Here is a 27,646-nt window from a genome sequence, read left to right as displayed (position 1 = left end):
TAAAATGAATAAGGCACAAATATTGAGTGATAGTGATCCATTTAGCAGAAAATGGTGAGTTAGAAGAAATTCTGGATGAGGTACGAGAAGAGAGAAGTGAACAGATTGCTTTAAGGCGTCTTGAGTTGGAATTGCAAGTAGCATATGCTAAGCTTGAGGCTCGAGAGAAAGAATGTGAATTTGAAAAGCAGCAGAACATGTTAGAGATAGAAGCTCAACAGAGAGAGCTTGAAGCTCGACGGTTAGAAATTGAGGCTAAGGTTAGGCAGCAACAGTTAGAAATTGAGGCTCAAAATAATAGATTAGTAGCACAGTTGCAATTAGAGGCAACAAAGAAACAACAAGCCGAAGAGCAAACTAAACAATTAGCAATTCAGCAGAGTATGGCTGAAAATAATAACAGGTTGGAGGAACAGAGAATTGCAGCAGGGCAAGGTAACACTGCCAATAATCCAGAGAGTACTAATAGTTTTTCCAAGTATAGTAAACATGTAGATTTACCTAAATTCAAAGAGGAAGATCCATAAATATTCTTTTTACATTTTAAGAAGTTAGCAGTCAGCATGAATTATCCTGTGGATCAATGGGTTGCCATTATGCAGGGACAATTTAAGGTTAAAGCTCAGGAAGTTTTTGCATCTCTTCCTACTGAGAATTTTCGATTTTAAATTTGTCCAACAGAGTATCTTGAATGCATACCAGCAGATCCCAGAGGCACATAAGACAAAAATTCAGAAGTTTAAAAAGAGCCCATGATCACACTATTTCTGACTTTGTACTGGTTAAACTAAATAATTTTGACAGATGGATTAAAACACTTAACATTACAGAGTTTGAGACTTTGAAAAACCTCATAGTAACTGAGGATTTTTTAGGATGTCTACCAGAGAAATTAGCTTTGTTTATGGCAGAAAATAAACAAACCATTGATCTTAAAACACTAGCCAAGCAAGCTGACGAGCATGAATTACTTACTAAGGTGCCTTTTCGAGCACCAGTTAATGATTATAATTTTAAGACTAATTATGATGCTCCTAAAAATCATGTTTTCCAGGCCCGACCAGCTACTTCACCTTCTCCCCTGAACCCTTCTCCTGTAAAGCCTAAAATTGAGAAACAGACAGGGTTGTCAACCTCAAGTAATGTAGTGGTAAAACCTGCAGTTGGTTCGGTTGTTTCGACCACTGGCAGATATTGCACGCATTGCAGGAGAAGAGTTCATGTGGTAAATTCCTGTTATGCCTTGCACCCTGAGTTGAGACCAACTGGTCTGATTATGAGTAGGGGTTTGCATGCCTTTAATGTCCATGTTGCTCCAGTCATGCCCAAGTGGATGACTAATTTTGAACCATACCTACATTCGGGTATCTTATTATGTACTAGTGGAACCTGGAAGCCATTGCAGTTATTAAGGGACACTGGTGCTTCCCAGTCTCTAATTTCTCACTGTGTTCTTACTGATGTTAGCACAGAAGGCACTGGTGAGGTAGTGTTATTACAAGAACTTGGAGGTCATGTTCAGCGTGTACCATTAGTTAAAGTTAACCTTAAATCATCTATTACACCGGATTGGTGCACTGTAGCAGTTAGTGAGCAGTTGCCCATCCCTGGGGTTGATATTATTGTAGGTAATGATTTTGACAAGTGTCAAGATAGTGGGACAGATTGTCCTGTCATGTTTACAAACCCTAGTGCAGTACTGGCTCAACCAGATGCGGATGATGGTGTCATTTATCCAGACTGTGTTATGACCAGATCCATGGGTCACAACCATGTGACCCATGACAGAGTGTGTTAAGTCCTGTTACTACCACATGATGTATGTTCTCGAGGCCAGGACCCCTTCAGACAAGGAGATGGAGGTGGACCTTAAGGATACATTTTTACCTCAATCGTATGTCGAGAGTGAGGCCGGTGCCAAAGCCCTGATTTATTCTGACCCAGATGGTCTGGAAGAGGTGGCCCAGGTACCAGTTCCTTGCCCGCTCGCTCCTGCTGTTGAGTTCCAGACCTTGAGTGAGTTGCAGAGTACTGATCCCAGTCTAGCTGAATGCTATACAGAAGCAGCTGACACTATTGATACCTTGGATGAGAGCACGGGTTGTTATTTCAATGATCGATGTCTGATGAGAAGATAAAGACCACCAGGAACTCCCTCAGCAGATGATTGTGAGTCTAGGACCCAGCTCGTTGTACCAAAGGAATATAGGGAACAGGTATTGCAAGCTGCCCAGGATGACCTGATGGGAGGTCACCAAGGGATTACCAGTATGTATCATAAGATCTGTAATTTTTTCTATTGGCCAAAACTCAAAAAGGATGTGGTCAGATATTGTCACAATTGTGTTGTGTGTCAAACTGTTGGTAAACCTAATCAGATTGTGCCACGAGCACCATTATACCCTATTGTAAGTAGTAGGGATGACCACATACAGACGATATTTTGTCGCTGGGAAATATCGTGTTTATGAGCCAGGGTTTTCAGGTAAATTTGGGCAGTCACAGATTTGGAATTAAGGAATTCTTATGAGAAAAATAATTTCCGAGATCTTAGAAGTTTGTTAAAAGTTCTTATGATGAAAATAATGTCATACGAGTTTGTTAAAGTTCTTATGGGAGAAATTCAAATTTTTCAGAGTTCATGCCAAGAATAAACAGATATTTAGGCCTTATACATTTAAGTAGGATTCTTACATAGAAACTAGTATATGTCTACATAACTGAATCATTACCCTGCCATCCCCCTCCCCCTGCCTTCCCCCTCCCTCCTGCATCTCCTGCTCATACCTCACACCCCCTCCCTCCCCCCCTTACCTCACAATCTCCCGCGTCACCTGTGTTTACCTTATGCCGCCAGCCAGACGCTATCTTCAGGTCACCTCCATAATCTTATCATTGTGTCTCCGTAATATCTGGACCATCCCTCCCCCCCCTCTCTCTCTCTCTCTCTCTCTAGCTGCTACAGTACACCTCTCTCCTTTCATATTTTTTTTTCTTTCTTCGTAAGTCCTTACAGCTATTTTCTGACATCGTATGTTTGCTCCTTTTCATTAAAAGAGTCAGTTTTTACACAAATCAACCGAGACGTCTCAATGTAACCTTTAATACTGAAGGTGCCTCCGAGACTATCTAAGCTGGCGCAGGTTACCTGCCCCGAGGCCTTCATCACCTGATTACCGGCCCCGTCATCTGCCTGTCATTGGCGGCGTTTACCACCGTAATAATTTATATATATATACATTAGGCGTTAATAAAACATATTTATTTATTTATAATTTATTTAGTCATCTAATTTTAGTTTACGCAATTTTTAATAAAAGAGTTTCAATCCCAGTATTCGCCAATCATTCTCACAAATAATAAAACAGCCAAAACGCTCACTCAGGGGCACACTAATGTTATTACGCTCATTCAGGGGCCCCTCAGACAACCTAAAGGCCAAAGTCTTAGAAGCCTGCACTTTCAATCAACATTCAGTCTTCATCCTGTTCACAAGGTTCTCCCAGCCTAGTCATATCATCATGTCACTGTGTCCCCTGTGCCTGTCTCCTCTCAATAACGAAATCGGGCATGTGTGCCAAACAAGATGCAAAACATGCTTAGCTGAGATGTCCATCAACGCTCTTCAAGAATGCAGACTGTACTGTGTAGGATGCAACGGGCCTACACCACCTGGACATTTTGACGTAACCTGTACTAGCTGTGGACAACTCTATTGTGCAAATCGTAAGTACCGCTTTTCCCGCACATTCAATAATCTTTCAAAGAAATACATATCTAAAACACACATACATACAGACAGTCAATTTATATATAATATTCTTATTTCAGTTCGTGGTTCTACTTCCTGTCCATACTGTCGTTGGTCCGTTAACCAGGAACCTCCTACCGAAGTCAGAACGTCATTGAACCTCCGCCCAAACGCCATCGCATCATAAATAACCGTACGTTTTCACCGTATTTTTTTGTAATTTAAAGTTAATAATTGTATATTTTAACAAGTGTATAAACAAGTAATATGTACTCATACAGAAAATGTTTCCATTACAGGAGTTCCTATTCGTGATCAAGAGAATTTCATACTTGGTGGAATCAACAACCCAGTTCGTATTATCATTTATCTGTAATTCAGTTTTTCCTCTTATTTTAGACTTTGTTTTTCCTTTTATTTTAGACTTTGTTTTTCCTCTTAATGATTCAAAATTCAGTTTTTCCTCTTATTTAGACGTTATTTTCCTCTTAAAGTTACAAACATTGTTTTCCTATTAAGGTTTTAAATCCTCTTAATGTTTTCAAATTTGTTTTTCCTCTTAATGTTTATTCATTGCTAATATTATATTACAGAATCGCCCCTGGATTCAACCCAACCCTGTGAGGGGAGCATGCCTGTACGCAATCAACCCCAGCTTTCTCAGGAACTAGAAGAAAATTCACCAGACGGTAACCTTCAGGCTTCCTCGGATGAAGAAGACAATAAACCCCCTGTTCATAACATATCAGATGAAAAAGAAGTCAACGCTCCAGATTGCCCAGAGGTACATAACATAGTTCATGTTGTTCCGCGAGTGTTAGAAGTTATACACCATTTCGAAGGTGCATTCTCGAGACATTCATTCTCCATTCCTGGCCATTTAGATGCTGACCCTAGTGTGTATATAAATACGTATAGGGAATTTTTTATAGAATACATAGACAATCAGTTCAGACAAATACAGGAAGAATTCCCTCCCTCATTTCATATTTACCCGGACAAAAGTCTAATTTTGGAAAAACTTAATCATGCCGACAATCAATATGAAATATTAGACGAAGTATTTTCAATTAGGGTCGAAACTCAGACTGTTACACAGGAAGAGGTGGAAGTGCTCATAAATTCCTGGGTTGATGAAATGTCCGCTAAAATTGACAAATGCCTAAAAAATATCCAATCCTCAAGTGTAGGAATTCATTCCATGTCAGCCTTCGCCATTAATTTTTCGCATATCCGCCACCCTATGCAACTTGGATCTTACGTACCTTATCCCGCTAAATTAAGGGGTAAAGACTCAGTATTTAACACCAAAAGTGAAGGAGATGAGTGTTTGTTGCAGTGCATTGCAGAGTATAAAAACTTAGCATTGGGCAGGACCATGGATAACGTTAGAAAATATTACAAAAACCTTCGATGGTGTAGAAGATTCGTAGAATGGGCAGATGAAATCAGATTCCCTGTATCATTTGATAATCTTAAAAAAATAGAGAAACTTAACAAAATTTCTATTTATATTTATACAGTAACTCATGAAAGTAACAGATACTATCTTAGTTTAGCTAGGAAAAGCCAAAAAAAGTACGCCGATAAAGTCCCTTTGTTGTTATTGGAAGGCAAGCATCTCTGTCTGATCAAGGCCTTTGATAAATTTGTAAAGAGTATTAACAATAATCAGTATAGAATTCCTAACACAAATAAATTCTGCCGTATTTGCTTTTTGCATGCTCCCCCAGATGAGATTCAGGCTCACGAAGAGTCATGCACTGTATCCCAAGTATTTTCGTTCTATAATCCTAATGAGAAAATAATTTTTAAAAATTATGGTAGGACCTAAAGCCCGAATCACACACCGCATATTATGATTTTGAATGTCTTTTAGACCGTCAAAATCCTCGAAGCATGGTAGAATGTAAGCATAAAGCAATTGCCTATGCCTACATGATTTTAGACAGGGAATTAAATGTCGTAGAAACGTATTCATTCGTAGGTAGGTCGTAGGTATTCATAAGCTAGAAGCCTCATGGAAAGCTATTTATGCTCAGCTTCCCAACTTCCCTAAGAACTTGTCTAGAGAACAGGAAAGAATGTTTCAAAGTCAAAATACGTGTCAATTGTGTCATCAAACTTTCAAGAATAAGAAAGATAAACATAGACATCATAATCGTGCTATTCAGGAAAATAATTACTTAGGTGCTTATTGTGCTCGTTGCAATTTACAATGTAAAAATGCTCGTAGATATTTGACCACATTTTCCCATAATGCAGCCTATGATCTTGGAATTATACTTAAAGAACGGCCCAAAAATCCTCGCCGCGATGTAGAAATTCTAACCAAGGAAGGTTTAAAATTTATGCAAGTCATCGTAGGTGAACTTAAATTCCTAGATAGCCTAGCTCTCCTTAATGGGTCATTAGGAACCTTAGCAAACGAGCACGTTGCCAGTAAGAAACCCACCAAGTATACTGAACACATATTAAATGGCATATCCAATGAGGCTAAAGCTCTGTTAATTAAAGGTAAACAAAGCCTATGTTATGATTATATTTCTTCCATGGACGTGTTAGACGAACCTCAGCTCCCGTCGCGAGATAAGTTTTACAATGTTTTACATGACGCTCCACTGTCTGAAGAAGATTATAACAATGCTCTTAAAGTATTTAATTTAGGGAACTGTACAAACCTCAAGGATTACCTCATGTTATATTTAAAAGTTGACGTAGGAATGTTAGTTGATATATTTACACTTTGCCGAACATCACTGAAAGAAATTTATGAACTAGATATTGTTTTCTATGTATTACTTCCTAGTTACGCTTGGGACGCGTTCTTATTTAAATCAAAAGTTGTACTTGACTATGTGTATGATCAGAATGTATATGATTTGTTGAGAAGGAATCTTAGAGGAGGGTTCACATCTTCCATAAGAGAATTTACACAGGCTGTTAACGAGCACACTACATCTAACCCTAGCTCTGATGACGATACTCACATTTTGTACCTTGACTTCAACAGCCTATATGCAGCGTGCATGACTGAGTTACTTCCCCAGGGAGGGATTAGACAATTAACTGACCTTGAGCGGGATACCTTATTAGGGCAAGGGTTACAACATATCCCCTGTGATCAAGACAAAGGCTATTGGATTTTATGCGATACGAAACATGTATCTCCCGAGGTAGCTAGGTATACTGATGATCGGCCCCCTGGTACTGTCTCATACTAATATAACTGAGGAGCTTTTGTCAGAGTACAGTAAGAAAACAATTAACGATGAAAAACGTAAGCTACCACCTAAAAATACTAAGTTAATTGCATCCCACTTGCCCCAAAACAACTGCTTAGTAAGCCTTGATTTCCTGCAATTGCTATTAAAACTAGGAGTAGAAGTTGAACGAGTAAAAACAATCTATGAATTTAAACAGGCTCCCTATTTAAAAGGGAATGTCAACCAACATTCGAGAACGAGCCAATACTACCTGTAAAGTTAAAGGAAAAGCCTTTAAACTCATAAGTAATAGTCTATACTGGAAATCAATGACCAGTATTTCTAATATGCTAATACCCACCATCTACTAACGACAAAAAGTTACCACTCCTTCTTACATGGGATATCAGATCTTGCAGATAGCCAAGAGGCGTTTATATGAGTTCTGGTATAATGTAGTTAAAGCCCATTATGGGGAGAGAGCTAAACTAATTTATACGGATATAGACTCATTCATATTCACTCTGGCCTGTAAAGATGCTTTCCAAGAAATGACAAAAGCTCCTCTAGTAGATTATATGGATTTCAGTAATTTTGACAAAGATCATCCCATGTATTCAGCTACTCTCAAAGGTGAACTAGGACTCCTCAAGTCAGAAGTAAAGCAGAAAATTATAACTGAATTAATTGCACTCAAGCCTAAAACTTACTCTCTCCTAACCCTTGATAATGAACATTTATGTAAATGTAAAGGGATTCCTTATCACCAACAAAAGAAAATAGCACATGCATCTTTTCAGAACACATTAGAGACAAATACAACTTTTAATTTTGTATCCCAATCCATTCGTAATGTTAACGGACAGATATGCGCGTGTAAAACAACTAAGCGCGGTCTGTCAGCTTTTGATGACAAGAGGTACTTCATTAGTCCCACAGAGTCATTAGCTTACGGTCACCCAGACATTTCAGAGCGCGAGGTACAGGAAGAGGTGCAGGTAGAGGATCCGTAATTGTAGATAATCCCCAACCAAGACGTCCACTATTCCCCATTTTTAATCTTTTGGAAAAGCGGGATAGAGTCGCTCAGCAATTATTCCCTAACAACAACTAAGTCTGTGTTACTGTATTGTCTATGTATTATCTATAACTATATTCAAATGTCTATGTTATTTTGATATTGTATTGGCTATGATTTGTTACTGTATTTGATATGAAAATGGCTATGATTTATTTTGATACTGTATTGGATATGCAAATGTCTATGATTTAATGGCTATGATTTATTTTGATACTGTATTGTCTATGACTTTGATTTAATGTCTATGATTTATTTTGATACTGTATTGTCTATGACTATGATTTAATGTCTATGATTTATTTTGATTCTGTATTGTCTATGACTATGATTTAATGTCTATGATATTTGATATTGTATTGTCTATGACTATGATTTGTTACTGTATTGGATATGTTTAAATGTCTATGACTATGTTGACTATGACTATGACCCTGCCCTGGTGACTCTCTATTACTCCCTTATCTATCCATATCTCAACTATGGTATTTGTGCTTGGGGCTCTACTACCCAAAATCACTTACGTCCTCTAATTACTCAACACAAAGCTGCTATTAGGACAATATCCAATTCTGGCCCCAGACATCACTCGGTACCCCTACTCAAATCTCTAAATATGTTAGACATTAAGTCACTGCACATTCTCTCATGTGTATTATACATATATAAAACGTTAAACTATAATGCCAATCCTGATCTCAAAAGCTTCATAGAAGGTTGTAACAGAACCCATGAGCACCACACCAGAAATAAATACAGTTTTGATATTCCTAGAGTACGACTTAATCAAACCAGAAATGCTCTACAAATCAAGGGGCCCAGAATGTGGAATGACCTTCCCAACCATGTTAAAGACTGTACCTCTCTCAACCAGTTTAAGTTAAAAACGAAGCTATACCTAATAAATTCCCTGTAACCTACCTTACCCCTCTGTTGTCAACCCATGTATGTTTTTTTTTTTTTTTTTTTTTTTCAAATCAACGCTGTTTGAATGTAATTTTCTGTAATAATTTGTAATTGTTTTTGTGCTGCTTTTTCAACAATGTTCCCCCCTCTTTTACCTCTATTTTTATTTGTACTCAACACATTTTATTCTTTTTACCCATTAGTTTTAAGCTTTAGTCATTAGTGTTTTTTCCTGCCCGGAACGCTTTGCGTAATAGTGGCTTTAGGCATTGTATGTACTAGCTCTATCTATAAAGCCAACAAACTTTGTAAAATCTCTTTATGTATGTACCTTTACCTAAATAAAAATTATTATTATTATTATTATTATTATGTTCAAATGTCTATGATTTATTGGCTATGTTTGAAATAAAAACTCGAATGTACATTTCGTTTAAATACTCCTTTCATTATATATTTGTAGTTAGTCTATTGAATCCCAGCATCATGGAAGGGCAGAAAAAAGTTACTACTGAAACCCAGTTGAATATATTTAGTGAACCATCAAGAATTATTATTGCTGGATTTTCAAATGGTGGGAAGAGCTATTTATGTGCTAAAATGATAGAGAAATATCAGCAGAACTTTGCTAAAATAATTACCTGCGGAAGCGGGTATAAAGAGTTGAGAACTAATCCACTCATTAAACATAAGATATCTTTTTACTCTGAAATTGTAAACCCTTTAGACGATCGTGATCCAGAGGACACTTCTCATATATTAGTTGTTTATGATGACTTGTATGTTGAATCTACAAACTCTAAAATAGTAAGTGATATATTTACTAAGGGACGGCATGAGAACATCTCTGTTATTTTTATAACTCAAAATATATTTTTCAGTGGGAAATTTTCTAGATCTATAAGTTTAAATGCATCTCATTTTATTCTGCTTAAATCAAGAGACTTGTCCCAGATAGAAACATTAGGCAGACAAATATTTGGAAAACAAGATGCCAAGAAATTTTTAGATATATATAAGAAAGTGATTTCTCGACAGTATGGGTATTTACTTGTTGACTTGGGCGTTAAAACACCTGAATCCACAATATTTAGGGGAAATATTGTAAATGAACCCCCTTATGAAATAGTGTATCAATGGTGAACATTACACAAACTCTTAATAAGATATACAATGACCCCAAGTCAATAGGTGGGTTTGGTGGTTTTTTAAAATTGTATAAGTCTGCAAAGAAAACAATCACTGAATTAACTATAAAAGATGTGAAAGATTATTTAAAAACGTCTAATGCTTATACCTTGTGGGATATCTGTGGCTTGACTCATATATTCAATTATTTACTTTTTTGGTTTAATAAAAACGAAGGACCACCCACTTTTGAGAAAAGAGGGAAAACTAATAAAAGTGATCAATAGAATAACACTAGAGAACCAGTGTCTATGGATAATTATTAAAAGGATAATCACTTGAAATAAAGAATGGACTGTATTATTAATTAATTAAAGTCAAAGCCTCAAACACCTACATTGGGGGGGTTATTTCTAGAAATTCATATACTTCTAGGAACTAGTGTGGTTCGTCACCAGTTCATTGTTGAGTAAATGATATAATAAATCTAAACTACTATAGATTCAAATATAAGAACTCAAATTGTGAGTATTAATGATTATAAATTACTGAGCAACAATCAGAGTAAACACATGAATTACCAATCATCATTTCTGGTAATAATCTATTCAATATAATGATCCTACAAGAATTATATAAGAATCAAATCATGTAAAATAAATTTGTACGAAAAAAGTCTTAGCTTTAAGACAATTTCTATAACATCGTTTTGTTATTCGTCCCCGTGTTCACAGGATCTCCACAAGGAAGGAACTAGAGGTGAATAACGTGAATGAAGAGAAACAACTCGATGGCTCCTCGCATACACGCTGAAATTAAAGATTAAGTAGTATTTGAATAGGCTACGTTTTAATCTCAATATTCATGAAACGGGGGAAATGCCGAATTGGTACTAACGTTGTATATTGGGTCTTCTCACTATATAACGACAGACTAGTCACAAATATAAAATCTTGTATGATGCATCAAACGAGAAATCTATACTTATCGTGAGCGTATTGAATACTGAAGTCTGACGGTATCGCGTCTGCCGGTCCCAGACGTTCACTGCTGTGTACGTGTCTTTGCTGGTTTTGGCTTTAATTGTTGACGCGTTATTGACTGGCTGGGCACTATAGAGCACGCGGAGGAATAATTATCAACTGTTGACTGAGTATCAGCGTAATTCTTGCCGATAAACTCCGCAGTCACTACCACGTGTCTCGCCACTCTTCACGCCTGGGGACCCTCCTCTCGCACAAGCTGTCGTACAATGGCGTCGCCGCCTCCCTCAACCAGTCTCTCGCATTCGCCACAGAAATTATTAATCACGAATAATTCTTTTCCACGCAATTATGGATGTAATACGTTAATGAGAACGGGGTTGCAATTATAGGGATTTAAATATTATCATATTCTCGTTTTATGGTGTTAAACGAGAAATGGAGAAGTTTTTATTTTTCTCCATGACATTCATACGTAACAGAAAGAACTATTACTACAGAACAATTTAGATAATAACTCTCAGTTTAAAATTATTGAGAGTTATATTTTCCGTAAGTAATTATTACATGGAATACTGATGATTTTAGAGAACCACATTGAATTCTCTAACACATTGGTAATAAACGTGTCTAACTGGACATTATCTGATGCAATGTTGCTGCTCTATTTCATGAGAATTCTTGCATTAATATGCAGATGCAATGGTTAATTTATGTTGACACTACTGTTAGTAAAATTAGTAACTACTGTAGTTAGTATATAATGATAATGATTTATTATAATACAATAGTAGTTTATTAGTGTTGGAAATTTCCAACATAACCCCGGGGGGAGAATTCTCGGGTCGCAGTGCAATGTTGAGTACTGACGTACCTATCCCGAAGTTAGTATTAATGTTAGTATGTTAGTACACACATAACGGATGTCCCGTAATTGTCAAGGACATACAAGAATTTTAAGTCTTGTAAAGAAACTCATGTTGAATGAAACATGGAATTGTGAATCATCTAAAGTTAATGACTAATAAAGCCTACAATATACTCTGTGACTGGTATCGCTATGACATGTAACGTTTATGTTACTAAGTCTTAAAGTTTTGCAAACTCATAGATACTCTAGATGAAATAATTTTATAGTTGATAGCCTACACAAACAAATTAAGGATTAAATCATACAATTTAAAGTAACTGAGAATCCACTGTGAGGTGAATGTCTTGGATCATTGTGACTTGTAACTGATTTGTTACTTGACATCACAACACAGCATCATCATGATTACTCAAATTGCATGAGAAATTATTTGCTCATAGTCAGAGCTATAATAGGCTTGTAGTTTCGGTTTGCATTGTTGAGCAGCTGCTCTAGTGGGGTGGGTGCTCGGTGGAACAGAATCAAAATATTAGATTATTAAGTTATCGGCAATCAGGAACTCTCTAAAGCTTACAATAAACTCAACTACTAGGGTCGCAGTGACATGTAATGGTGTATTACGTAATTGCTGAATTGTAGGCAAACTCAGAAAAAGTTCCTAAGAACTGATAACATTATTGTATAAGTTGTATTCTACATTATTATACAGTAAAGTATTATTGGGTCATTCAGGATCAAGGAGACTCTGACACTACAGTAAGGTCACTGTCTAGGGTCGCTGTGACTTGTAATTATTGAGTTACTAGACAATAACATCACGGAGCATCATGATCCCCCAAAATCAAATGAGGAAATTTGATTTAATATGTACTGCTGTGCAGTAGTCATTCTGACTAACAGTATAACTAAGTTGCTAACTAGCTAAAATAGTGTAATATTAGAGAACTGAAAAGGTTTATTCATTAAAATCAAGGAAGATTCAGTGTCGACAGTGAGATTAGTAGCCTAGTTATTCTGACTCATGAGCTAATTGAATTGCAGCTCATAGGCTTGACACTGTAAACTCATTAATACATCCTCCACCTTTAAATAAAAATTGAGTTTATTAAATCAGTCTCTTTAAGTATAGTCAACTGTAATTAATTGTGAGTACAGACTAGGCTATTACTCAGTTGACACTAACTAAAGTCCCTAAACCTACCTAAATAAATGGTTTAAATTTCTAACCTACCTAAGTAGAGGACTAAGCTAATTGTTATAACTCACTAATTCTTAGTGGAGTTACTCTAGCTAAATTGTGAGCAAAAATGTACTCAAATTAATATTGGGAGCTGTATTGAGCTCGTTAACAGGTTGAGCTATATTAAGCTCGTTAACAGAGTGAGCTATATTGAACTCGTTAACAGTTAACAGAGTGAGCTATATTGAGCTCGAATTAACAGGGTGAGCTATATTGAGCTCGTTAACAGAGTGAGCTATATTGAGCTCGAACTAACAGGGTGAGCTATATTAAGCTCGTTAACAGAGTGAGCTATATTGAGCTTGAACTAACGAGGTGGAGTATTGTAGCGTTCAATTATCATGGCGAGCAATATTGAGCTCGAATTCGCATGGGGAACAATAAAGCACTCACTTATTACGTTAATTTATAGGTGAGCTGTAAGATCAACTCGGGTTATTAGTGCAAGATCCTTGTTGAAGAACAGCTAAGCACGGAATCTAGTCAGGTTCTCTGGTGAGGAGTGCTCGAATTAGCGCGGGGAGCATTGTAGCGTTCAATTATCATGGCGAGCAGTGCTCGTATTAGCATGGGGAACATTATATCGCTCAATTATTACGTTAACTCAAACGTGAGCTATATTGAGCTCATTAAGCATGTTAAGAAACAATGCTGATGTTTAATGATAATGCATTAAACAAAGGGAAACCTAAGGTTGCTTGAAATTAAATTACTGCTACGATTAATCCTATTCAAAGATAATTTGTAACATTTTTCCAACCTAAACGTTTCACGGGTTATTAGTTCTCTGTAGACTCACTTACGTATTGGTAAGTTTGCAAGTTTGTTCGTGCAGCGCTCCTACAATAATTAAGCCGAAACGAAAGAAAAACAACTCAAACAAAAATTGATGTAAGTATTTTTCACTAACTCTTAGTGCAGAAAACATTGAATTAATAAGGTTTTCTTGGCAAACCTCAAGCGCAAGTATTGTGGACCTTGGTCCCAGTGAATTTATAATTATAGAAGTTGCTTGATGACTTCATAGTATTGCTAAATTCAGGAAATGCTAGATGCATTGAGTGTAGATTCTCTAGCCTAATATTATTAATTACCTAGGAAGTGCTAGATTCTCTAGCCTAATATTATTAATTACCTAGGGAGACTGAGTGTGGTCAATTATTACTTGTCGAGAATAATTCTAGGTCTGCAGTGGATTCAATGGCTTGGTCGCTGTGACTTGTACTTGTTTAGGTATGGACCACTGGTTTTCCACTGAGAGCTATGAAACATCTCGGCGAATACTAATCGTACTACATTCAATCTGGGTTTATTACTCAGCTGTGTTTCTCCTTTTTGCTGGCTGCTGGAGAATTGATTTACTGCTGACTAATTTATTATTGTTGGCAGGCTTAGGCTTGTTCACATTCAGAACTTTACCAGTAAGTAAGTAGCCACCTGCAAATTGGAGCATATTCATGCCCAATCGTTTAACATGTCCAATTATGAACTGGTAATAGTAGTCTGCTCCTACTAGTACATTTACATTGTTAAGGCGGTCAGACGTTAACTTGTTGTCAGCCAAATTAATTTCACGTTCCTGCAGAAAGTTGGCTGTGTACCCCAGACCCTTAATATTTAGGTCAAAAGGTATTTGATCTACAACAATGGCATGGATAGCCTTGGCATGACTACCTAGTCGTACAAGCGGTTGAACTACTGAGTATTCATGGGTTCCTCGATTTATCATGAACCCTGATAGGTTTAATTTTACCTGTCTGATTGGTTGTAAATTGAGTGCCTCTGCAGCTTTCTGAGTAATGAAAGTTCTCTGAGAACCTTGATCAAATAGTCCACGAGTGGTAATCTTGGCTCCTTTGTTCCTTACTTGAAGTTGGGCAGTAGGCAAAGTTTCATCCACTTGAGATGCTGGTGAAATTACGCTGTACACATCTCGTACCTTGCAGCACTGTACTGGTGTAGATTCTCTACCTCCTATTCTAGGATTGACATAATTTGTCCTGACTAATTGGCACAGTGCAGCATGATGCTTGCCCCTTCTACACCTATTGCAGGTGTTCAGTGGGGTGTCACAGCTATCAACATATTGTGATTTGAGACACCTAGTACATTTGTGTAACTGTTTGAGTCGTTTGACTCTTGTGTCTCTATTAGGGTAATTAGTACATTTGTACAGAGAATGTTTTTGATTGCAAAACAAGCACATTCCCCATCCTACAGCTCGTTTAGGGGTTACCGGTTTAGGTAAAGCAGTACCTACAGGTTGTGATGGTTTTGTTGCTTGCATTTGCTTGTTATTTATTTTCTTGTGAGTACTTGGTGTACTCTGGGGAGCAGTAATTTTAGCCTTATCGTAAACGGGGACAAAACCAGTGAGCAACTGTGGCTTGCCCTTACACAAAATCTCCAAATTATGATCCTCTTGCCTTCTTTTACGCACAATCAAGGCATTAGATCTTAATTATGGATGCAATCGGAAACAATAACAAATGACATGTTCTTTTTTTATGGCAATAATTACACTTTCTAACATCAGACGAACATGTCGAACCTGATGTGGCTCGACTAGGGTTATCAGTACCCTTTGGTTTATTAGATACCTGGTCAACCCTGGCTATAAGAGCAGACCTGGCATTATGATGACTACTCGGTGGCTTATCAGAACAATACTGCCTAGAAGTGAATGCCTTAGGTGTCATATTATAATTACGGTACGGTAACTTATTAATAGTCTCATGCTCATCCGGCAGCAAAGCTAATTCATGAATATCCTTATATAAAAATTTGCCTGTAGCTAACACCATAGTCAATTTATCAGGCACACAATACAATAATTCTTCTATCAGCATAAGCTGTTTAAGAGAGACAAAATCATGAATGTTCATACTATTTAGCCACATGTCAAAGTTAGAATCTTTTACCCAAGCAAAATCTGTGTCTGTTTAATCAAGTGTGTGCTTTAAACATTTAAACTTTTGTCGTAGTGCCTCTGCCTTGAGTTCGTATGCTTGCAATATCCTTTTCTTTACAGTGGGGCAGTGAAAACTGTCTTCAAACGGTAGGAAGCAAAAATCTCCTGGGCTTTCCCTCTCAACTGGCCTTGCATTGTGGCCACTCAAGAGTACTCTGGCCATTTCAGACTAGTAGCTAACTTGGCTAAGTGCAGGAAAAATAATTCGGGGTCCTTCTCATTAAATTGGATTAGTTCATTCCCTCTAGGGAAACAAATGCCACTACCGGAGCCACTCCCTGAAAAACCCTTACTACCAGCAGATTTTGCGTCTTCGAGTTTTTTCTCGTCTAGCTTAATCTGGGCCTCAGCCATCTGCTATTTAATTACTTTCTGAATTAGTTTCTTCCTTTCTCTACTTAGTTTCTTGCTCTCCCTTTAGTGTTCTTCTTAAGCTACTTCTAACTCAGCTTCTCCCCGCTTAGTTTTCTCTTCTTCTCTTGAGTCTAGCTACTTCTAACTCAGCTTCTCCCTGCTTAGTGACCTCTTCACACTTAAATTTCTTAAGCTCATTTTGTCTGAATTGAAGTTCTAATTCCTGCCTTCTAATTATAGCTGCATTCGCAGCCTCATCAGGGTAAGCCTCTAACACCTCATCATCTAACATACCATCTTCCACCAGATGCAAAGATATGGTCCTCAATAATGTATATTTAGTCATTCTAGGTGCAACATCTAGCTCTAGGACCTTACCCATACAAATAAGAACTGATTTAGGCAAAATCTCAATTTTCTCCAATGATGGATTCAGCAAAATCTCTTTAACTTCTTGTTCCATCTTACCAATTAATCAATAAAACATTTTCAAAAAATATTATTTTCACTAAAATTTTAATATACTACAACAGCATGACCCCCAAACATGGAAGACACTGACACTTACCTCTATTGTGTAACGTTAGCAGGTGCAGTATTGGACTGTACCCTCAACTAAGCTCACTCAGGACTGCACGCGTACTCATATTCAGAGACACTAGGATGCTTGGCGTCTTCGGCAAAAAATGATTCCGGACATTCACTTCAATAGGCACAACAACTAGAAATATAATAATGGATCAGTGCTAGTTGTATCACAGAAAAACAACAGGATGTCACTCACGATCCAGTTCAAATAGTAAACGGCAATGAAGTTACACATTAAAGATAATAATCCTAACACCAGGTTTTCAACAATAATGATCTTGAACACAGGACTGGCATAAAAATGATTCTGATCAACAGGCAATCATTTTACTCATCAACAATGATCCTGGACAGGAACCCCATTTTCCTGTCGTTCCCCGATGCTCCACAGCATCGCTGGTAATAATAATGTGGTCAAAATCTCAGTAAGACCAATTAGCCTTCAACACGTGTCTAGGGGAAATAAACAAAATCATTAAAAATAACGAGTTTACTGGGGCATATAAAATAAGGCACCGTAAAACAAAAAGAAAAGAATAAGTTCTCTACAACTGATACTATTTCACATCAATAACACTTTACTCAAAACACTTCGAGATCATCAGTCATCAGGCACTGTACTGCAAACTCTCTGAAATCATCGTCATGCACTATACTACACACCCTCTGAGCTCGCTGTTACTAGTCTCTATCCTAGTGCAGTGATACACTAGCTCTTGCATGCTTCAAATCAAAGTATTGTACATAATTACAGAATGGTGGTGTCAGAAAATATCACTGGTGGGGTGAGGAGGCCATATCATCCAGTCACTTAATGTCCTCAGAATTCCAACATATAAATCATACATAACATATCAACTACCACCTGTCAAACTGGTGCACATTGGTAGACTGATCCATGACACATCAATACAATAACATTATATATATTACAACGGTCATTTAACTTTAAAAAAGCCACCCTAATGAGAGCCAGCCGCCGCGTGGCCAACTGCCTGAATCGCCGACCGAGCAGTGACGTCAGAACAGGCGGGAGAGCCTTGTGAGACATTTATCCACCACTGCAAAATACCCTTCACTACTCTTTCAAATATATCTATATCAGAACATGACATTTACAAGAAATAAATCCTTAAACATGCATATAACTTCTATAGTATTATACAATACATTTCCCAAGAAAGTAATAAGTCATTATGTCACACGAAAGCGATTAAATAAATATGTGTGAATAAATCAACAAAGAGTTCATATCCAAGAGACATGGCAACTCTGGCTGGACCAGTATGCAAAATGGGAAGGGGAGAGGGATGTTTAGGGTGGATTTTAGAACTTTCCGGTCAAGCTCTAATACATCATTATACATTAATAAAGTATATAGAGAATCCCTAGTAACAACACTGTCTATTGGAATATGTTCTCCAAGCACTAAGTACGACCAATGCCAAGTGAAAATAGGCTTTCTCATCCTCAGCTAGGAAACAGATATATCATAATACATCAGGCATATAAAGGTATACCATGTAAATAGGTATATATAAAGTATATTATATACAGTAATGTGTAGAATTAAGAATATATACATGTAGTCATATCTTTAAGAAACAGTAGGCTGTTTCCTACACTGCCTATTCTATTCTAAGGTATGATCACATAATACACAAGTCAGATTTGGTGTAGGTGGGGTCATAACAGATGGGTAAGTGTTCATGACTCATATGTTGCTTCGAGTAACGTGGTGGGAGAGTGTTTATGAGTCATATGTTGCTTAGAGTAACGTGGTGGGTGAGAATTTATGACTCACATGTTGCTTACAGTAACGTGATGGGTGAGTGTTCATGATTCTTATGTTGGTTACAATAAGGCAGTGGATGAGTGCTTACGATTCGAGTGTTATAGTAAAAGCTAGATACAATGTGTTTTACAACTTCATCTGAGACTTTAAACCTTATTGAAAATCTTATTTAATTTGTAACTTTCTATTGAAGTACACATTAAATCAGCGCTTGCAGGCTCATGTGAATGTCTGAGTGACAGTTTGTGCTCGTGTGTGTGCTAATTATGCCTGGACCATACATACACATATATATACATCAGTTACGTTACTTTTGCATATTCAAACACATTCATATTCATGAAGAGTATCAATTCAACAAGTAATATTCATATATATTTTATATATATATTTATTTGGTAACTCCTTAACCAACACAAAACAAGCAACTCATTCAATTTAATTTTGCTTATTACTATTGGTGTTTAAGAAAGATAAGATCTTAGTTTATGAAAGACTAATCAGAAGCCGTTGTAGCCAAGCTATGGGAGCGTCCTCCGCAGCCTCGCCATCCAAAGTTCCACCCACAGTTTAAATCGCCGTCTTTTATTGTTCATGTAATAAATGTTTTTCTCACTTCCTTAATTACTAAGATGTGAGTATTAATTTGGATATAATATAGTAAATTATCAAACAATCTGAAGAGAAAAGTTGAGATCAAACCGAATATGGATGTGACTGTGGAACATTATTAAGTCCAGGACACTGCATTGCCTAGAAAATAGTATTGGTCACCTAAACGTTTCTAACAACTTTGATGTAAATTATCTGTCCATGTGCACGTGAACCATCCTAGCAGACTTCACCTTGTGTTAAGCACATTTAAAATAAAATTCTATGGTTGGCATTAATTTTGGGATTCATGAGTTTCTCTAAAAGAAAATAGGCAGTTGTTGGCCTGGCCCGCCAGGCGATCCCCAGCGCAACCTACAGTGAGTGGGTCTGTCATTTCCTGTGAGAGCTCACCTACACTAAAAGGTGTATAATCTTTTCAGTTTTCTCACTTTATAATTTCCGTGCTACGTCATTAATTTTGATGTCAAATTTTTCACAATAGAATTCTCGAAAGGGATATATGCATAGAAGGGTAAAAAAAGCTAGACATAATTATTAATGTTACATACATGTTCATACTTAAATATATATATATATATATATATATATATATATACATATATATATATATATATATATATATATATATATATATATGTATATATATATACATGCATATATATATATATATATATATATATATATATATATATATATATATATATATATATATATATATATATATATATATATATATATGAATGTCAAATATATTGTGATGATAATCTCTTTCAAGAGAGATTGAGCCTGCTCTTTCCTACTTAAAGTTACGTCAATTCTACATGTATAAGATGCTACATTCAAGATACGTCACTGGTAGCACAAAACGTTTTGACCAGGAGGCAAAACGTACCCAAGATCCCCCCACACCAAGATACTCCACACACCCTCCATGCTAGCTCGTCGTCAACCAGCAAACTACCCATCCCAGCCTGCCTCCTCCTGATTGGTGACTCGCCGACCGTGCACCTGCACCTCAGCGCCATCTACATGAGTCAACGTCTGAGCCTGACCAGCTATTAACTTCAGAATATTCTTTGTGCTCCTAGAGTTGACATCTCTCTCTGGCATACTAAGCTCTCTGGCTTTCGTATACTGAGATAGGTCTCAGCTAAAGCCGATATTCTCAGCACCATTTTTCCATTATAATATTTAATCTATTGTGTTTTTGCATTTATGTTTGTAATTTTATTGCACTAGTCATTTACCCGAGATTTGTCTTTATTTTCATTCAAGTTTAAAGTAAATATATTAAAGTTTCATTGTTCATACTTTGTGTTTTACGTGTTCCTCCCTCTAACTTACCACAGACAACAGGCAAGCAGTCTATCTTTTTTTTGTAAGTGTGACCAGGCATTGACACCGGCCATTGGAGGACTGCCGAACATCTATACTCCAACACTTTCCCGTCTATATATATATATATATATATATATATATATATATATATATATATATATAGACGGGAAGGCTATGGGTCCGCAACCCGTTCTCACACAAGACAGCACATATATGACTTAATGCTTAAAGTCAATATGTTGAATATGAATTAGTAAATATGTGATGTATTCCCAGTTACTTTTTTTTCCAAGGCCCAAACTCTTCCTCACGTACCAACTTGCGTCTCTCAGTACCCGTCCGTCAACCTAGATAGCAGAATAGTCGTGATTGGTTCAATTATAAGGAAAATTGTACTTTTCAGGTCCCACATGGGTTGTGAAATTTACCTACTATTGTCCATGCTCTTAGAATATTATAGATCAGCTACTTCCTATTGAAGGTTCGTAGTTTTGTTTTGAGAAATATTAGTTGTTCTTAGTAAATTATAATAAGCACTAAAAATTATTACATAGAATAACAGTCCTTCACCAATCAATATTATATACCATAGTTGGTGCTTTACAAATCTTTAAAGGATGTTTTGTAGGAACGCTAACAGAAAACGATGGTTCATTGGAATGTCTATGGGGTAAACTACTCTAAACAGGATGGTATTGTGTCTACTATACCAACTACAGGATCGGTATACTGTCCACTACCACCTGTTAGGTGAGTAAGGGGTGCAATACCACCCACAGGATGGGTATGAGGGTCACAGCCACACAGAGGATGAGTATGGGGATCACATCCACCCACAGGAAGGGTATGGGGTCCAATACCACCCACAGGATGAGTATGGCGTCCACTACAACCCACAGGATGGGTATGGGGCTCCAACCACCCATAGAATAGGTATGGAGCTCCAACCACCCATAAAATGGGTATGGGGTCCAATAACACCCACTGGATGTGTATATGGCGTCCATTGCCGCGCGTCGAGCTCGAAAACCGCAGCATTCATCTCAGAACCATGCCTATTTCACGCAGATTCCTTAATAAACGTAAAAGTTTTATATGTCACAAGAAAGATAGAAATATAAGCTTCATTCTAAATACCTTACCATGGGCATATTTAAATTTAAACCGAAGATACGTGTACTTTTATAATAGCCGAGCTCCGACCCCGGACAGATCGATTGACCGAGCAACTCTCTCTCAGAACAATGTTTATTTCACGTGAATTCGTTAGTAAACATATATGTTTTATATGTCTCAAGAAAGACAGACATATAAGCTTCACTTTAAACACTTTACTATAGACATATTTAAATTTCTAATGAAGATTATTGTATTTTAAAAATTACGGAGCTCCCGTACCCCGTACAGACTGAACGACAGAGCAACTCTCTCTCAGATCAATGTTTATTTCACGTAAATTCGTTAATAAACACAAATGTTTTATAAGTCTTAAGCAAGATAGAAATAAGAGCTTCATTTTAAATACATTACAATAGACATATTTATAGCTCAAGTGAAGATACATATGTTTTTATAGTAGCGCTCAGTAGCTTGTCGGGCATGGAGTGCAGACGCCTACGCACTTGCCGATATATTGTATAATTAACAAAGATACGCTAATAAAGCCTAAAATCTTATATGCCTCCAGAAAGACCGATATATGAACATTATTATAATTGCACCAAATGAAATATATCATGTTCGAGAACAAAGATATATCAATTTTAAATTAAGTTTCGACTCTCTCTCGGGTGAGAGAGATGGGGCAACTCTCGCCCCATCTATTGGAGATTCTGTGCACTAAATACCCAAAGCTACTCAAACCCTCCTAGCATTATTTAAGTAATGAAGTAATATGGTATATTTACTCACTATAATGTGGGTGCTGAATGCAGAACACGAGAAAACATATATTTACTCCAAACTAATATAATTTCATTATGAAATAAGTAGCATCAAAGGAAGTCGATGGTCCAAGCAGCAATGTTGTGGAGCGGCTTATCCAAGATATATCGTTGTTTGAAAAGTGTTTGTTGGCATATCCAGTTGTCGCACTTCTCTGCTCAAATTATCACAAATTTAAATTATAATGTTAACAAGTAGAATACGTATTTTTAATAAAATCTAACATAACTAGCCAGAAAACATTTAACATTAATTTAAAAATATATGTTTGGAAGTTAAATCGACTTCATAGGACAATGGTTTTGTTATATATACTCGTTATTCGTTGACATGCGTTCGCTACTTAAACTACCATGTACTGTACTTATGTAAAATCTCCCATGTCTCTTCGCTCATTTCACCGAACCCTACAGGCTCTGTGATATATTGTTTAATTAATTGAGATTCACAAATAAAGCTAATAATTGTATATGTTATCAAAAAGGCAGAGCTTAGTTTAGTTCATTTGTTATGCACTCCATACCCATCCTATGGACGATAGTGGAGTGTTACAGAGGCACATAATGGGCTCAGGGAATGAGCCCCACAATTCATATAGCCAAGCAAGTTATAATCTTGATAAGCTAGTTACAAAAGTCAATACACATTGTCACATCAACAATGGGCTCGAGACCGACCACAAGTACAGTTTATAATTTAAGCAACTGACATATATGGAGGGCTAGTGTCACAATTGATATGTTTATCCTACACATAACCCCCTCTCCCCCATCCAATGGGCAGCGGTGGATAGGTTACAATCAAGTTTTTTTTTTTGCGTTTTATTCAGAGATTAGGTCTTATTAGGTGAGGAAAGATATTCATATTTTAAAGAAGGCTTCTTGGCTGATGCTCTCCATTGATAGAAAATATACAACCTTTTCAAAATCAATATTAGTTTGATCTAGATATTGTAATTAACGAAAGTATTTATGTCATCAGAAAGGTAGAAATATAGGATACATTTAAAATCCTTTGTCATAAATATAACTGAAGTGAAAACGAAGATATATGCGTTTTGATAGTTACTTGATGGCTTGCTCTGAGAGTGTGAAGCCCTGCACATCAGCCAATAAATTGTATAATTAGTTTCCATATATTTTAATTAATCTTAAAAATCTATATGTCAGAAGAAAGGAAGATGTAGTCGTTAATGTGACAACATTTAAAAATATATATCTCTTAAATTAAATAAATAATACCACCTTATCGCCGGTGTCCGGACACATGAAAATTACCTAGGTATCAGTATCCAGCCAGGCGGGGATCACAGGCTGCACAATACTGATAAATTATATAATGCACTACTTGTGGTCGATCTCGAACCCATTTATGATTTGACGACTTATAGTGAATTTTGTAACTAGCTCATTAAGATTGTATCTTGCTTAGCTAAATGAATTGTGGGGTTCGGTCCATTCATTTTCTTTCTTTATTATGCACCCCATAATACCCATTCTGTGGGCGGTGGTGTAAAGGATTACATAGGCACATAATCGGTTCAGGAACTGAACCCTCTAGTTCGTTTAGCTAAGCAAATAACAATCTTTTGACGCTAGTTACAAAATTATTAATGTACACATACTTATGCATACATGTACATATACATACGTATACATATATAAATACACATACATATTTAATCACCCACACAAATACACACATCAGTAATTTTTTGTCACAAGTGATTCAACAAGAGGCTCACAACAGTCACTATACAAGGCACTTTACATCTATGAGGAGTCGCACAGTTACTAGTCTAGCTCCACACCCACCCAACTGGGCGGCAACTTTACAGTCATGTGCTCCACACCCACCCAACTGGGCGGCAGCTTTACAGTTACCTGGTGTTATTCTTCACCTATATCTTTTTCTGGTTAATCCCTATTTACATTATGCAGTTCAGGTTTCGTCGCCATACTATAGTTTTTAGTTTAGTTAATTTATCACATAATGGGTTCAGGGACTGAACACACAATTTATCTATCTAAGCAAGTTACAATCTTGAGGAGCTAGCCACAAAATTCATAACACATCGTCACATCAACAACATGTGTTCGAGATCGACCACAAGTACAGTTTCTAAATTAAGCAAATGCTATATGTGGAGAGCTAGTGTCACAATTGATATGTTTGTCCTGCACATTTCCACAGTAGTTTGCTTGGGTTTGCTTGGGTACATAGACAAGAGACTGAACTTCAGCACCCACATACAACACATAAAGGGATGCTCTGAGAGAGAGAGAGAGAGAGAGAGAGGGAGAGTAAAAATATCCACTGAGGTCTGATTAAGTCCTTTTGGGGACCTTAATCATTAGGACGTCCAATGATTAACGCAAAGTGAGGCGTATTCAGATGGTATATTGACAACATTCAGCATATCTCATACTGACCTAGTAGTACTTGGTGCACAAATACCTTTTCCAAAGGAATCGCAAAACATAATTAAACACAACTGTACCGTACAGTGTTATATATTTATTTCAGTTTGAACAATTTTTAACATTAAAGAATAAATCCTTTAATTGGTTGAAATTGGTTTTAATATTCGAAATCTAATTTGTTGATGTTAAATAATATAAGGTTCAAATACATACTTTAAAAACTATTTCTATTTGAAATTTAAATAACATTAAAAGAGTACAGAATATAACAAATACCGACTATATAAAAGACCTGATAGTTGCAGCACTTAATTATGCTATTGTAACACATTGAAAGTAATAACATTATTTGATTCAGCAAAGCATTTGGTAAGGTTATAATAATAATAATAATAATAATAATAATAATAATAATAATAATAATAATAATAATAATAATAATAATAATAATGTATTAATTAAGTATTTTAAATTATAATTTACAACTTGCTAGCGCACAAGAAACAAATCCACGAATCATCATTACATTCTGTAACACCTACACATGATCCATGGTGCCAAATATTGCAACGGTCACAGCATACCATCAGCTTCAAATCATTTAGCTTTCTGCAAATGCAGTACACTTCCATCGAGCATGACCGGATGATTCGTTTTCTTCTCAGTGTCTGAGCTGCAGGGAATGAGATGAGACACTTTCCTTTAAAGTTCTCTTGAAGATGTTGTCTCATTCTGCATATCATACGAGGTTCACCGGATCTACACCACTTGCAAGTGATGCAGCAAACGCCACAGCATATACCCCACTCATACTTGAGTCCTTGTGTCTGCTGACATTCATTATATTGCATATCAGCTTATCATCCTGGCAATTAGCAAGAGCATACAAGATAACTTCAGTAGATTTGGATGGTAATTTATGCCTGGTGTCGTATATGTTAATTTGTCCAGTTACTCCAATGTTGGAAACGGTGGCCCAGTGACAACCATCAACTTGGATAATTTGAATAAATTCACCAATTGTAACTGGCCAGGAGAGGTCCCGCTACCAAGTTGGGTCATGAAGGCCTTCTAGGCTTGGCACAGTTTGTTTGATGAGGTCACATGCAGATTTTATATGAAGGTCAGAGAGCTGTACATTTGTTCCAATGTTCATTATCTCGTCATTTGTTAAATAATTTAACATTGTCTAATGTGAAGCACTGTTATCACTCTCCTTATTGTTGCATTGGTGTGAGGAGTGGCAGTGATTGGTTCAGTTTATTTTTTTTTTTAAATAGGGACATAAATTTGTACTGCAGATACCAGGACAGTTGCACCGTTTCTTTATATATTTTATACTTGGGTTAGCAAGGCGAGACGCTTCTCTTAACGTGATACTGTTGGTATCAAATAGAAATAGTTTTTAAAGTATGTATCTTAATAAATTTGAACCTTATATTATCAACATCAACATATTATATTATTTAACATCAACAAATTAGATTTCGAATGTTAAAACCAATTTCAACCAATTAAAGGATTTACCCTTTTTAAAGGATTTAATTAAAGGATTTGACACAAAAATCAGTATGAAAATTACCTCGGCTGAGGATATTGAAAAACTTCAAGCTGATATTAATAAAGTTTTCGACTGGGCATCAGAAAATAACATGATGTTTAACAGTGATAAATTCCAGGTACTCAGGTACGGTAAAAATGAGGACCTTAAACATAATACAGAGTACAAAACACAATCAAATGTACCCATAGTATTAAAACAGCATGTAATGGATTTGGGAATAATAATGTCTGACGACCTAACGTTTAAGGAGCATAACCAAGCAAATATTGCGACAGCCAGAAAAATGATAGGATAGATTACGAGAACTTTCAAATCCAGGGATCCCATCACAATGGTTGTACTCTTCAAGTCACTTGTGTTGTCCCGTCTTGAGTACTGCTCAGTACTCACTTCCCCCTTCAGAGCAGGAGAGATTGCTGAAATAGAGGGAATACAGAGAACATATACGGCACGCATAGACGCAATAAAGCACCTAAATTATTGGGATCGTCTCAAAGCCCTCCAAATGTACTCACTAGAAAGAAGACGAGAGAGATATCAAATAATATACACCTGGAAGATACTGGAGGGCCAAGTACCAAATCTACACAGTAAAATAACAACGTACTGGAGTGAACGATATGGAAGAAAATGTAGAATAGAACCAGTGAAGAGCAGAGGTGCCATAGGCACAACCAGAGAACACTGTATAAACATCAGAGGTCCGCGGTTGTTCAACGTCCTCCCAGCAAGCATAAGAAATATTGCCGGAACAACCGGGGACATTTTCAAGAGGAAACTAGATTTATTCCTCCAAGGAGTGCCGGACCAACCGGGCTGTGGTGGGTATGTGGGCCTGCGGGCCGCTCCAAGCAACAGCCTGGTGGACCAAACTCTCACAAGTCGAGCCTG

Source organism: Procambarus clarkii, chromosome 1 (genome assembly GCF_040958095.1).
Source record: "Procambarus clarkii isolate CNS0578487 chromosome 1, FALCON_Pclarkii_2.0, whole genome shotgun sequence".
NCBI classification, from domain to species: Eukaryota; Metazoa; Arthropoda; class Malacostraca; order Decapoda; family Cambaridae; genus Procambarus; species Procambarus clarkii.
Note: the sequence above shows the minus strand (reverse complement) of the source record.